The sequence below is a fragment of the Saccostrea echinata genome, unplaced genomic scaffold (assembly GCF_033153115.1).
Source record: "Saccostrea echinata isolate AGI-Se365-2 ecotype Australia unplaced genomic scaffold, CSIRO_AGI_Sech_v1 ptg000016l, whole genome shotgun sequence".
Taxonomy (NCBI): domain Eukaryota; kingdom Metazoa; phylum Mollusca; class Bivalvia; order Ostreida; family Ostreidae; genus Saccostrea; species Saccostrea echinata.
The window spans coordinates 8085303-8094617 of NW_026889765.1; the positions used below are offsets into that span (position 1 = coordinate 8085303).

At 35.8% G+C, this 9315-nt stretch overlaps 1 protein-coding gene across 1 annotated transcript in view; it reads left to right on the forward strand.

Moving 5' to 3' along the window:
• LOC133188391 (receptor-type tyrosine-protein phosphatase epsilon-like) overlaps positions 1-9315 on the forward strand; it is a 334222-nt gene that overhangs the window by 84175 nt on the left and 240732 nt on the right. The gene's annotated exons all lie outside the window — the stretch shown is intronic.

A 9315-nucleotide genomic window follows, 5' to 3' on the forward strand; every position in this document is an offset into this window, starting at 1 on the left:
ATTTCATAAAACATGTATGACTGGCGATGTTCTTCAAGGTCAACTTGTATCCAATACAACTGAAGCCAAGCAGAGTTCCACTTATGAGGGGTTTGTGGCATCTAGAGCCATAGATGGGAAATCAGGTCGCTCTTTTTCTAGTGGATCCTGTTCACATACAGGAAAAGGACAATCCGAAGCGTGGGTGGAAATAAACCTTAAGAAAATTTATTCAATAAATACCGTCAAAATATGGTATCGAAATGACCGTGAGTATTACGCTATTATACATGTACGCATTAGGCAAAAATAAAAATTACCTTAAGTTTGTTTCCCCTAACGCGACCGACCCACTTAAATCGTGCCGACTGAAAAGTTTTTTAAATCAGATTATTTAAATATTTTTTTTATTGTTAATCAACTTTATATAAAATACAATTTCATCAAAATCCGTTTTTTAGGTCACCTGAGTCACTCAGGTGACCTATTGCTATCCGTTTTTGTCCGTCGTCGTGCGTCGTCCGTCGTCCGTCGTGCGACGTGCGTCGTGCGTTAACATTTAAACATTTTCAGCTTCTTCTCTGAAACCGCTGAACCAATTTCAGCCAATTTTGGCATATAGCATCTATGGGTAAAGGGGGACAAAAATTGTGAATTTCATGGTCCCTGCCCCCCTGGGGCCTGAGGGATGGGGCTAAAACCACCAAAATTAATGCAATCTTTAAAAATCTTCTTCTTTACTCCTGGACATCAAGCAGTCAAACTGTTGACATGATTGTAATAAGCATTGAGCCCTCTACCAAAATTGTGAAATTCATGGCCCCAGGGTCAGGGGTTCTGGTGCTAGGGCGGGGCTATATAGATCATATAGTGAAAGTGCATTATTTCTTTGAAAATCTTCTTTTCTACCCCTGGGTATTATTGAACAAAATTGAATACATATTTATGATAAGCAAGAGTGACTTTACCAAAATTGTGAAATTCATGGCCCCAGGGTCAGGGGTTCTGGTGTTAGGGCGGGGCTATATAAATCATATAGTGAAAGTGCATTATTTCTTTGAAAATCTTCTTCTCTACTCCTGGCTATTATTGAAACAAATTGAATACATAGTTATGATAAGCAAGAGTGACTCTACCAAAATTGTGAAATTCATGGCCCCAGGGTCAGGGGTTCTGGTGTTAGGGCGGGGCTATATAAATCATATAGTGAAAGTGCATTATTTCTTTGAAAATCTTCTTCTCTACTCCTGGGTATTATTGAAACAAATTGAATACATAGTTATGATAAGCAAGAGTGACTCTACCAAAATTGTGAAATTCATAGCCCCAGGGTCAGGGGTTCTGGTGTTAGGGCGGGGCTATATAAATCATATAGTGAAAGTGCATTATTTCTTTGAAAATCTTCTTCTCTACTCCTGGGTATTATTGAAACAAATTGAATACATAGTTATGATAAGCAAGGGTGACTTTACCAAAATTGTGAAATTCATGGCCCCAGGGTCAAGAGTTCTGGTGCTAGGGCTTGGCTATATAAATCATATAGTGAAAATGCATTAATGCTTTAAAAATCTTCTCTACTCCTGGGTATTATTTAAACAAATTAAATACATAGTTATGATAAGCAAGGATGCCTCTTCCAAAATTGTGAATTTCATGGACACTGGATCAGGGGTTCTGGTGCTAGGGCGGGGCCATATATATCCTATAGTGAAGGTGAATTATTTCTTTAAAAATCTTCTTCTCTGCGCCTGGGTATTATTTAAACAAACTTTTAGTACATTGTTATGATACGCAAGTATGCCCCTTCCAAAATTGTGAATTTCATGGCCCCAGGGTCAAGGGTTCTGGTGAAAAGGGGGGGGCTCTATTGATTATATAGTGAAAAAGCAAAATTTCTCTGAAAATATTCTTTTCTGCTTCTGGTTAAAAAGCAAAGAAGCTAAGTGTATAGTTATGATGAGCATGATTATTTCTTCCAGAGTAGTGAATTGCATGACCCCTGGGTCAGATGTGCTGGTGTAAGGGTGGGGCTCTTGATAATGTAGTGAAAATGCATTAATTCTGTTAAATAATCCTGTCTGCTCCTTAGTGTTAATCAGATAAACAAAGTGATTACTTCCATGTATGATGAATAAACTTCTGGTCCCAGGGTGAGAGACTCTGGTGTTTCTCGGTGGGGATGGGAGGTGGGGGGGGGGGGGCTGGGGGGCTCTATTGATAATGTAGTGAATCTGTAGTAAAAACTGCATTATTTCTTTGAAAATCTTCTCTGCACCTGGGCATATCAGAGGCAAAAAGAGTGAAAGTTTTGATAAATATTTTTGAACATCTGAGCCATTTTGTCAAGTGTTCTGGTCCTGGCCAGGGCTCTATTAATTTGTATTCTACTGAGGGGAGTTATTCCCCTTTGCCATTTACTTTTGATAATTAGTCACTGTAAATAATGTACTTGAAAGGTTAATAGAATAAGAGAATTTTGCAAGATTTTTTATTGTATAATACAAAAAGTACTTTCATAGTTTTAATGATCAGGTAGACTTGTAAGTAATAGATAAATAAAAATGAGACAAAAATAACTTGTCTTATTCAATGTTCATCAAAGACCAAGAGAGTCCAATGTAAGAGATTTCAACAAGGAATTAAAATAGTACAGAAGCATTGATAGTTTGTTAATATACTGTATGGTGATAGTGATAAATGGGGAACAGATTAGAACCTAATTTATGAACTGTTAATGAACACTAGATTAATTATTTTGTTGAACCTGATCACCCTATTTTTCTTGCTTTTGGGCAACAAAGCTTCACTTTTCAGTTCATTTTATACTCTATGGATTCTCTAAATTGTTGTATTATACTCAGGTGACCGTTAAGGCCCTTGGGCCTCTTGTTATCAGAACGGCGGCTTTTGTTTGGTGCCCACAACATGTGGCCACAGAGGGTTAGTTCGTGTTATAAAACAACGGCGATGTATCAATCTTGATATACATCATTAACTTAATAGAATCCTACCCTCTTGAGACATCTCGTGAATTAATGTACCATGACTAAGGAGTGTTAAGATGGTATTTACAAATCAACGTACGTAGTACGCATAGCAAAGCCTTCCTCATGAGCAGATGAGGGGCGCTCCTTGTGAATACATATCAAAACTTTCACTGCATTTGATTCGTTTCGATCTAATAAACAGTTCATGTATGATCCCATTTTTACTATATAGGACATAGGAGTTGTAAATATATCTTTGTATGATTATTTCATCTTGATAAATAAAATTCAGATGTCGTTTCTTAATTCCTTTCATCTATGGGGTATTAACTCCGTGACTATAAAGTTAGATATATGAAACTTTAATCTTTTTAGATCATATGGTTTGGTTGAATTATATATTGTTTATACATGTACACTATTTCCAAAGAGTGTTGAAATCTTTAAAATTTGCTTATGGTACGGCTTCCTGAGACGTCCAGTTTATTTTCTTTAGTTAGGCCCTTGAAAACAGGTTGTTTCTTTGCTTTAAAATACTTGTAGAAATTGTTGAGCCGGTGGAGGGCTCCTAATTTAGACTTTTACTCGGCACTTTTGGCCATTGATCATTAAGCATCAGTAAGGGATCTTTTACGTGCCATCTACATGTATACTCCGACGCTGGACCTACGTTTTTTACGGTCTTATTCGACTGACCGGTCTCCACGTCCCACGTCGGGACCTGTGACTTAGAATAAGCTCCTGAATTACGTCGTGACTCCAAAAGGTAATACTAGAATTACTGTGCCACGGAAGACCCTTGACATTTTGTCTGTGTAAGTACTCGAAAATCATAGTAGGTTTGAAAAATGTACTCGAATGTCCGATGGTTCTGTATTTGCGAATCTTGTGTTTTTGTAAATATTCGATTTCAATAAATTTACGCTGGTCTGAGATATTTCACAAGTTCAAATGAATAATATTTGTGAATTAATTTACCATACATATTGCTTCATTTGTATGATATTCGGTTTAAAAATCGGTTTCTTTTGTTCTTTCTTATCTATAAAGATATTATTCAATTTTTCAGAATGTATTTTAAAAAATTGCTGTCAGAAAAAAAAATAATTTACCTACCTACCGACCCAACTTGAGATTTTGGGGTCGGGTGAGGGGAAACAAAGATATTTTTAATGATGGCCTTATATATATATATATATATATATATATATATATATATATATATATATATATATATATATATATATATATATATATATATATATATATATATGCAATAAAAGAAGATGGGAGTATTTGTCGTGCAATCTGCAGCAATCACGTGCATGAAACATTTATAGTATAAATGCCCACGCTTTAATCATCTGACCACAGAAGAACAAAGTTTACAAAGTTACGCACATATTGACATTGGAAAATGTTACATTTACATTGAAATACTATGTAAAAAGTCCGCTTATTAATAGCTACCACGGGCACTGGAAGTTAATGTAAATATTGAGTATGTGTATATATAAAAAAAGGAAGGGTAGGACACTCTTTTTGAGGTAAAGTCGGGTTTGGGGTATTGCGGATGTTTTTTAAACGGCCTGACGTGATAAATCCTCTCTATAGATTTTACTTACAATATATATCTTGCTTCGTTCCGCTCCAATGCATTTTACCTAAAGAAATAGACGTTTTTACACCTCCAAGTGCGTAAGAATTTTGCTAGACTGCTCTACTTCCGATTACAATCACAAGGGAAATTTAAGCTTAATTCTGATTGGATTTCATATATGTGAAAAAAATTATTTAAATAATTTTATTAAATTTGGAAAAGTTGTCAATTGAGCCATCTCCTACTGGTTTTAGGAGTCAATAAATTTTCTTTGGACGATATTTTACCTTAGATTTTAATTTTCTACAGTTTGATTGACCAATCAGAATTTAACATTGATGCAATTCAACTCATTTAGCTGATTTGTCAGTTCATACATGTAAGTCACGTTGGTGTTTCATTTAGCATGTAAATTTAGTCTGACGCCAGAAAATATAGTTTCCTAAATGCAAGCTATGTTTTTGTAATTTTTTTTCTCCCCAAAAAAGAATTCGTCACACTCACTAAATCTCGGCAGAGCTACTTCGAACTCCTCGGGTATTATAATTTGATGAACACCGAAAAAAGAAAGGTTCCAAACACATTTGTAGGGGTATTATATAGGAGGTTTATCACCTCTTTCATTTTTTAATATTAAAAAAAAAACGCTTTCCAATTTACTACCTCTATTCCAAAGTTCGTAAAAGAAAACCTGTACTCTTTTTTCAAAGGAGGCAGTGATTTTAAGAACACGGAGAGGTTACACAATTATTCTCTACAGTACAAGGAAAATGGTTGGAAAGAATGTTTCAGAGATGAAACGCCTCTCAATGAGCCAATACCAATGCCATCCACCGTGTCATGTCGACATCTTACTCAGTATATAAGGATTTATTCTGATACACCAAGTCCAAACGATTATCAAAATGTCTTCTTGGAAATATGCGAAGTTCAGATTTCAGGTAATAAAACAATAAAAGTGAGTCTATAACGTTTTGTAGATAAAACTTACTTTGTATGTTGCCAAACGTCATCTTAAATTTTAATTACATTTTTGAATTAATTTTGTTGCTTCTTTTTTTCTTCATTTTATATGTTTTATCTATTTTATTTATTCGTTTAATTATTATATGACAGGGATATCTATGAATTTTAGCAAAAATTCCTGTAATTCTTATCAAAACGATGTGTGAGGAATAATTCACTCTTTCATACATTTACAGATGCCGATCATGTAGACAGACTCGTCTTTCGTCTCAGATATCTGTTAAACCATTATACACAAGTCAAAATCATTCAAAATCAATACTGCATCGTAAAGTGCTTTAAATTTTGTCAGATAGAATTGCTACGTTTTAAAATTATGTAATAATTATGAAAACATTATATTTTATCAATTGTTTCTAGTAAAATAAGTGCATCCTATTTTCTCAACTATTGCTGAAATTGTCTACTTACATGTATCATTCCAGGATGTGACGTACACCAGTATGGAGAAAACTGTATTAATTGTTCGCAAGGCTGTGATAAATGTGACATTGTTAATGGCTGCCAAAAGTGTAAACCAAGATTTTACGGGGAAAATTGTGGTATAATTTATTTATCATTATAGTTAATCAGTGAATGCAAGTCTATTTCAACATACTCTCTACTATTAGAAGAGAAAAAAAAAACGAGAGAGCGTGATATACTCCTTGCTTAATATGTATACAACGTGCAATGTATATTTACAGTTATTCAAATTATTATCTACGTGTAGTTGTGAAAAACGTAATTAAATATATATATATATATATATATATATATATATATATATATATATATATATATATATATATATATATATATATATATATATATATATATATATATATATATATATATAAGCACTAAAAACCAACAACACTGTATATCCGAAGTGTCGGATCTACTAAGTAGATACAAGGTCACGGATGGAAATTTATATAAAGCACTAAAAATGACCAACGACACGAACAATAATAATTGTCAAATTTTCGGGACAACCTGTCCCTTCCTCAGGACAAAGAAAAAAGTTAAGAAGTCATAAAAACAAAGGAAATAGAGAAGCAAAAACAACTAGCACTACTACTAAACTACCAAACACTAAATATTTACAAGGTTACATGTTTAATTTGGAGTTTATAAACAGTTGTGAACAAAGAAATCTGGAGCGCTATGAATTGCGTCCGGTCTATCGGGTGTACTCGGTGAAGTGTGATTTACATAATTGAACGAATTAATTATCGCTAATTAATTACGGCCAACAGTAAATCGTACATTGTCTTATTCTCTCAAAATAGCGTAACTCTACATGATAAAAAGAAATTAAAGAAAGATAATATGGAAGGACAATTTTGAAATATGAATTTGGATATATTATAAATTTGGAAATCGGAAAAAAGAAATAAACAAAAATGTGAGCTGTAAATATTTGGGTAGGTTGTTCCAGGATTATTAATACGAATTAACGGTAAAGTTTACGCTATATAGAGAGAATGAACTTGTTTGTTACAATTCGGGATTGGGTCTAGTTCACGTTCATCCTGGTGAAGTCATTAAGTTTGTTAATACCATTAGGGCGGAATGACTTCAGCCTGTGCATCCAGAACTTTTCCTTGCCTTTTCTCTGCGCGTCTGTCCATCTTGGATTATGGTCAATAACCACTACTGTCATGTCCTCCCATTTGTGACCTTCAAGGTTGAAATGTTCCCCAACGGGTTCATTGAGTTTTTTGGTCCTAATGGTAGAACGGTGATTATTGACTCTCCTGCGGAGATCTCCTGTTTCACCAACATACTGTTTGGAGCAAACTTTGCAGCTGATGAGATAAATGCAGTTGTCTGTTTGACAGGACAAATTCCCTAGTATTTTGTAGCTGCGGCCTGTAACGGGGCTGTTAAAACTGTCTGTGTCAGAGCTGTACTTACAGAGAAGACATCTTCTGTCAGAGCAAGTTTTAAAGCCCCCGTTAGGTAATGGATTGTCCAATCTGGTTCTTACTACCATGTCCTTCAGGTTCCTCGGGCGCCTGTATGCAGCCAATGGGGGCTTCTTAAAGACCTCTGCCATTCGTTTATTTGAGTGGAGAATTGGCAGATTCTTTTGAAGGATACCATTTAGGCCCCTTAGCTGGTTGCGTTTCATTGACGATATAGAGATGAAGTGGGTGGAATGTCGCGAGAGCCTCGAGGCATTCATTTCGTTCGCCAACACCTTTCATCAGTCTATCAAATTTACAGTAGACGTATCTAATTCGAAAAACATATTCCTAGATACTACATCTACCCTGACTGATGGTGAAATCGAGTTCAGTCTCCACACGAAACCCACAGATTCCCATCTGTATCTTATGCCAACTAGCTGTCATCCCCCACACACATTTAAGGGTGTGCCTAAGGGTCTAGCCACCAGAATTCGGCGCATCTGTTCATCCCCTGCCTTATATCAAGAACAAAGCGGTCTCCTTAAGTCCCACTTATGCAAGAGAGGCTACAATGCCCGCACCGTACAAACTGCTATTGATGAGATGGCGGGACATGACAGGCAAAACCTATTACGCTACAAGGAAAAAGACAATAGCGGCAGGGTCCCTCTGGTAACCACATACCATCCCGTCCTTAAGAACCTCAGCGGTATCCTTCAAAAGAATCTGCCAATTCTCCACTCAAATAAACGAATGGCAGAGGTCTTTAAGAAGCCCCCATTGGCTGCATACAGGCGCCCGAGGAACCTGAAGGACATGGTAGTAAGAACCAGATTGGACAATCCATTACCTAACGGGGGCTTTAAAACTTGCTCTGACAGAAGATGTCTTCTCTGTAAGTACAGCTCTGACACAGACAGTTTTAACAGCCCCGTTACAGGCCGCAGCTACAAAATACTAGGGAATTTGTCCTGTCAAACAGACAACTGCATTTATCTCATCAGCTGCAAAGTTTGCTCCAAACAGTATGTTGGTGAAACAGGAGATCTCCGCAGGAGAGTCAATAATCACCGTTCTACCATTAGGACCAAAAAACTCAATGAACCCGTTGGGGAACATTTCAACCTTGAAGGTCACAAATGGGAGGACATGACAGTAGTGGTTATTGACCATAATCCAAGATGGACAGACGCGCAGAGAAAAGGCAAGGAAAAGTTCTGGATGCACAGGCTGAAGTCATTCCGCCCTAATGGTATTAACAAACTTAATGACTTCACCAGGATGAACGTGAACTAGACCCAATCCCGAATTGTAACAAACAAGTTCATTCTCTCTATATAGCGTAAACTTTACCGTTAATTCGTATTAATAATCCTGGAACAACCTACCCAAATATTTACAGCTCACATTTTTGTTTATTTCTTTTTTCCGATTTCCAAATTTATAATATATCCAAATTCATATTTCAAAATTGTCCTTCCATATTATCTTTCTTTAATTTCTTTTTATCATGTAGAGTTACGCTATTTTGAGAGAATAAGACAATGTACGATTTACTGTTGGCCGTAATTAATTAGCGATAATTAATTCGTTCAATTATGTAAATCACACTTCACCGAGTACACCCGATAGACCGGACGCAATTCATAGCGCTCCAGATTTCTTTGTTCACAACTGTTTATAAACTCCAAATTAAACATGTAACCTTGTAAATATTTAGTGTTTGGTAGTTTAGTAGTAGTGCTAGTTGTTTTTGCTTCTCTATTTCCTTTGTTTTTATGACTTCTTAACTTTTTTCTTTGTCCTGAGGAAGGGACAGGTTGTC